This window comes from Etheostoma cragini, chromosome 7 (genome assembly GCF_013103735.1).
Source record: "Etheostoma cragini isolate CJK2018 chromosome 7, CSU_Ecrag_1.0, whole genome shotgun sequence".
NCBI lineage: Eukaryota > Metazoa > Chordata > Actinopteri > Perciformes > Percidae > Etheostoma > Etheostoma cragini.
In genome coordinates this window covers 22,035,926-22,042,463 of record NC_048413.1, presented here as the reverse complement: position 1 = coordinate 22,042,463, position 6,538 = coordinate 22,035,926, and positions in this window count along the sequence as shown.

Genomic DNA, 6,538 nt, shown 5'->3' with positions numbered 1-6,538 from the left:
ATAGTCAGTAGCAATCTATAACAAAATGATTTGCCTATTCCAAATAAACTATGAAAACAATAAATAAACAAACATCTATTGAATTAAATTAATAATTTATTATGTTCTATGGTATTTTTGTAAATATGCAATGACAATTCCTGGGTGACCAAGAAAACGCCAAGTCAGTATTTGATCATGTGTTGAGACGTTACGATATACACAGATGTTAGTTTAGGCCCAAAAAGCTCATGCATCTTTTCGTGCAATAGGGCCCGTCGTAAATACCTTATGCCACTAGTTTTGAACAGTCTGGATTGCTAATTTCTCCATTTCTATTTTTTGTATTTGTTTTAGGCCTTTATTTCCACAGGAAAGATGAAGACATGAAAGGGGAAATGACATGCAGCAAAGGGCGAGAGGTCGGAATCAAACCCGCAGCTGCTGCGTCAAGGAGTAAACTTCTGTATATGTGTGCCTGCTCTACCAACTGAGCTAATCTGGCCACAATTGATCAATTTCTTACTCAAAAAAGAATTGATGTTGGTAAATCTCATAGTGAATTATCTTTGAATGTCTCTTGGAACATTCTGAAAAAGCAAAGACAGGGGTCACATTTTGCCATTGACCAATTTGCGCAGCAGGAAATTCATTGTGATGAGGGTATGGATCTCTGTGCAGGCCTACTGACTTGTTTATCAAATTTTAAAAGGTTTAGTGGCACTATTTAACACTGGGGTCAATTCATCACATGATTGTTTCCTGCCACATCTGTCTCACCGTTTCCCAGCCCTGCATGCAGACGATTAACAGGCCTACTGCTGAGGAGTTTAATTGAACGTTTATTGCCTTTGGACTTACAGTTACAGCGGCTACTAGTCTCTGGTCCCCACACGAAGAGAACATCCAGATGTCACAGAGGATGGCAAGTACTTGCGTATGGAAAAGGACGAATGCACATATTATTAGGGCAACAACAGACAGCGACGTTACAGGCTCAAAGTCAAGTGCAAAGCCTCATTAGATGTCAGCAGAAACACAGAATAGGGTACTCTTCATGAAATGAAACACAAAAGGCATTACAGTATTATGAATGAGGAAATAAACAGCGCTGGAGCGGCAGTACGCCCATCAGGACAAACTCCTTTTTCAATGCCTCCAACCAAAGAAATGAGATATCCTCAACTGTGAAATATGTAAAAGTGGAAAAAATGTCATTGTCATTGCAGGCAGTCTGTTACTGCCAGTCTTGATTAGTTCAAACTCTGCTGAGCTCAGTGTACTGCCTCGGCCCTCCTTTCTCAAAGACAAGGTCCTCTGGGTTTTAGCTGTGACAGATTGAGGGTGTCATAAGGGACTCCAAAGGCTGTGTGTTTTTGTGGGAGTGTGCCCACTTGTGCATGTGTGTGGTACCCGTTTAACTATGTGTACATGCATTTGCTTTTGTCCATTAGTGCATGACCTAATGTTTGTTAACTTGTGTGAACAAAACGTAAGTGTGTGTGTGTGTGTGTGTGTGTGTGTGTGTGTGTGTGTGTGCGTGTGTGTGCGCGCGCACGCGCGCGTGTGTGTGCATGCTTTTGTTTGCACGTATTTGCGCGTGTTTGTGTGAGTTTGTGCATGCGTGCATCTTTGTGTGAGTGCTGATCAGTCATAAATGCATGCGGGCATGCATGCGTGCGTGTGTGCGTGCGTGTGTGCGTGCTTGTGTGTGGGTGTGTGTGGTTGGTTGGAAGCTAAGAGTACCCGGGCAAAGATCTCGTCTGTGAATCACATGTCTACCATCAGTCTGACAGCATTAAGCCGAGCCCAATCAATACCCTGAGGGCCTCCAATCCCTGCAACTGAACAACACTGACAGAGACAGACACACCAAAGGGTGACTGAGAAAGGGTGAGAGGGGGAGACAAAGTGAGTGTGATGGAGAAATGTTTTGTAAAGTGATGGATAAGGGCACTAAGTCCAAGGCTACGGTCATATTTATGTCCTGTTTGTCACATGACTGATCAGTCAGTCTAATGTATAACAACAGAATGACAAGAACCATATGCTACCACATTGTAAAGTCCATCCTTCTTTGTACGAATGAGAATTTTTCTCGTAATCAGATCCCACAGAATGCAACCCATGTACAACTTTTATTAAAATGCTCATTGGCCCATTTTATTTGGACACAACACTGTGATCGCAGATGACACCGTAGATTTTTCCATTTGAAAGTCAATTTTAGGTATTAGTTAGCCACTAGCAGGTAAACATTGTGGAGCATTTAGAAACTACAGTAAATAGATATTTTCTTCAGGAGTTGAAAGAGACCAAAAACAGAACTAACAGAGAGTGAATACTGGATTTACATTCCCATGTTGACAAAAACATGACTCAAAAAATGCTGCTGAATGTGTTAATAGGCAGCTGTTTCAAGTCTGCCATGTTGACTTGACATGTTGTAAAAGTAAGAGAAAAACAAAAAGCCAGATAGATAGATATATAGATAGATAGATAGATAGATAGATAGATAGATAGATAGATAGATAGATAGATAGATAAATAGGAGAGGGAAAGAGGTGTAGTAAGCATGTTTTTCTCTCTCTGTGTCCCCTAGGGGCCCATGTCCAGATGGCTCATTGGAAAGTATCATCCCCCCCTCATCCACAAGAATTATGTCTCTCGTGCAACACAGAGGGCTTGTTATTCCTCACTGTTTCTCCATACAGTATGGCCTGTGGTCTATAGTCTACATGACCAGTCGTGTTGTTGATGCATTTTGTTGTAAAACTGTATCAGTTGCTGTGTTTTTTATTTAATCCCTCATCCCAACAAGAATAGCAACTAAGGAACTTAGTTTGGTGTGTTGATAAGTGGCATTATTTGTTTGAGCACAAACGTCCGCCCTAATAAAACCTTAATGAAACAAAGTACTCTCTGTAAGTGTTTGCAAGTCACTGCAAATGACAACAGTGATTTGTCACTGTTTGGTTAAAAAATGGCGGAACATTTTATTCATTTCAGGAGGTGCATGCTTGGGATGAAATTTAAATAATCTCTGTTTTTTGATTTGCAAAAAAAGTCCCAGTCAGCAGTGCTGCTTTTCATTTGGGGTTTTAATATGTACCTCTTTGGCATGCAAATCAATGAGTTAGCAAAGCAGTGATTGGAATTCCACACATGTGGGCACTTGATCGGAATTTGCACCAAGATCCATGCGACAAGTCGATCAAGGGTAATTCACTATGAAACATCCAAAGTTACGCTTCACCGGACGCATCTAGCCCCCACCATTAATTTTGTTTAGCCATTCCAATGTGGCAATCAAAATGAATTAGCATGACAATTTTATTTCTGAAAAGGCTTATGGCGGCCCATTGATGAATTTCAATAAGGACTTAACAAAAGGTCCTTTGAAATTGGCTGTCCCCTCCCTCTCTTCAACTTGACCTTCAGGTAGCTGTGTCTCTTCTGTGTATAAATGTGAGCACCACAAGTGTCCATATCAGTCGTAATCATTTTCTATCACCGTCCAGAGCTGTATTAGTCAGGACTTCAAAAGGTAAGCACCTGCAATGATGAAAGGGTCTGAATAGATGGTGATAATAGTCATAAATCTCTGAATATGTTGTATTAGAAAGCCTCACTGCTCATTTTAATCATTTCCTCAGTTTGTCCATGGCTTTCATATATTGTAATTTAGAGGATTACTGGTTATTTTAAAGGTCATATAGGCATGTAAAATATCATTTAAACAATAAGATTTAATATTGTTCGGTTATGGATAAGGTACAATGTGCACATAAAAGATGTGCACACTTAGTTACAGTGTGTAAGAGACCACAATAGTCATGCACGTGACATAGCGTAATGTAGTTACTTTCGTAACTTAATTTACAAGTTAACTTATACAGTTTCATGTGGGACAGTACATCGATCCACCCCAACCACCTCCCTGAGCAGACGTTTTCACTCGTTGTACAACTTCATCTGAGTTTTTCCTTTGCTCCTGTCATAATTACTGCAACCACTAAAGGTCGCTGCCTAACAATAAATACAAATATTGTTTGCAATAAGTTTCTTGTACAAACTACCCATGGGGTTGACTAGTCTAAATCCAATAGTTAACTCAAGACCTCCTACTGCATCTCAACCTGCTAGTTGTGCTAGCTACCAAGCTATTATCTCCCAGAATTAAAGACAGGACGTTTTGGAAGTTCTGCATTAATCTAATCTTCATTGTGACAGCTTTCGTGGGTTAGCCCAAACCTCTGTCACCTATTATGAATCATAAACTGCTTGACTCCACAACCTACAGTAAATCACAGTGGTCCCCAACAGAGCAGCTCCTCAAACACCCATGGAAGCATAGCAGCTGGCAAAATCTACTCAAATCTTTACCACAACAAGACTGCCATCATTTATGTTGCCTCCTACTAGGACTTGTCAACAGTATAACTGCAGGCCTGCTGCTACAGGTTGTAAGGGTTTTCCAGAGATAAACCGTAGGGGATCTAATACGCTCGGCTCCTTAGCACGACCGCCATATCTGCTATCATCAAAAAGCAGCTGGTGTTTGATCTGGCATGGATAAAAAGGTGAACGACAGAACTGTCCTGCGGTGCTACAAGAGACGTGCGGAAGTCATGCCGAGAGAGATGGAGACTGTAGAGAGAGAACGATGTACTACCAGGCAAAGGCTGGTATAATTGAGACCAAAGGGAGTCCATCTTGGGTCCTGGGGGGATTTCCCAAAAGGCATCATCTGTGTTTCTTCAAAGGCAAAAGCTACATGTCACTCTGCTCACAGATCTTTATCCTCCTCATCTCTTGAATCAAATCGTGATACAAGCAGGATCACATCATTATCATAGAGAAGTTAAGAAGACTTGAGGGGCGGAAGCTCTAACAATTTGGCAACAGCCTCTCATTGCTTCTCCACAAGAGGGTTCATAACCGACTTCTGAATCATATGTTTTTTTTCCTTTCTTTTCAATCTCAACACGGGTTATATCCGACTGGCTTTGTTCTGTTGATGTTCAATGTCCAAGAAATCAACTTTTGGCCAAAATCCTTTGAAAGCACATCATCTACTTCCCAAAGGCGCATTCTCATTATCTTCAAAGTGCATCAAAGAAAACAATGTCAACAGTATGTGAAACAAATGAAGAAAGAGATCTGGTTTGTCTCACCATTCCTCATCATCCATTTGTTTAAAGGGCTTGGCTCAGATCCCTTGTAGTAAAACATGTTGATATGGAAGAGAGAAAGAACAACAGAAAGGGAGATGAAAAAGAAGGAGTGAGTGGAAGAGTGACAGGAGGGGCACTGGATGAAAGAGAGAGAAAGAAAATGAAGCAAGAGGAATAGAGGACAGATGGATGAAGAAAGGTTAGGTAAGAGACAGACAATGTTCTCCATCAGATCAATAATGCGTGCTGGAGGCCGCAGCAGCAGCCCCAAATGTGAGACGCTGTCTACAGTCGATCTGAAGAGCTGCTTCACTTTCTCCTGCCAGACACTAGTCAAATTGAGTCTGGAATTGAGACAATGTCTAACCTGTGGTCAGATAAGTTGAATGTGCATCCACCTATTCAAAAATGTCCTTGATAGTCACGTTTTGTCAATACTACCAACATATTCTGTTTTACTTTGGTCTCCTTCACAGCCTTGTCCCTGCATTTAACACAGTTTGAATAATCTTGTAAATTGGCATGAATTTCTTGTTTTAAATGCCTACTGAGTGGATTCCTGCAGTGCGTAGCTTGTAAACACAGCTCGCAAAGTGACCCATCTCTCTCCAACTTAACAAGACGCGAAGGTCACGGCCCCCTGAATGCAACTGCCAGAATTCACTAGCAACTGTGCCTCCGAAACCTCAGGGAGCTGCTCAGGAACGAGATACCTGAACCAGACTAAGAGATGGGGTGCTACAGACAGATAATATGCAATGCAATGTATTATGATGTTGCCTTGTACCAATCACCATGCAGTGGATCTGTTTGCAGGTTCCCACAAAGAAGAACAGTACAATGGGGATAATGTCCTAACTATGTGTATCGGTCCTTTTGCAGCATTTTTTCACTTATTGTGTGATTGTGTTTCTGTGTGTGTGTGTGTGTGTGTGTGTGTGTGTGTGTGCATATGGTCTGTTGTTAGCACAAGTGGTCATGAGATACGGCGAGCTGAGGGCAGTGCGTGTGATTGATCGAGAGAATGAGTGAGTCCGACTCAGTTTGAAGGAGTACGTGCGCACTAGAAGCCTCTAATAAAGTATTAGTAGGACAAGCAATTTGCTTCATTGCCAGGTTCCTTGGCATGAAAAGGACTTTTGCAATAATGAGAGAAGCAGAAGAGGCAGTGGAAATGAACTCTTATCTCAACTAAAAGAGGAAAAGAGGGAGACTTAAATAGCATAATATATCAGCATAGCGCAGAGGGCGGAGAGAGAGATAAATAGAGAGGAAAGGCTGATTATTCACACATTAGCGTTTTTAACCTCTGGTTAGGATGAACCAATTACACTGCATACACACCTATGGTAACACAGCTTCTGCAGAAAACAGGAAAATCA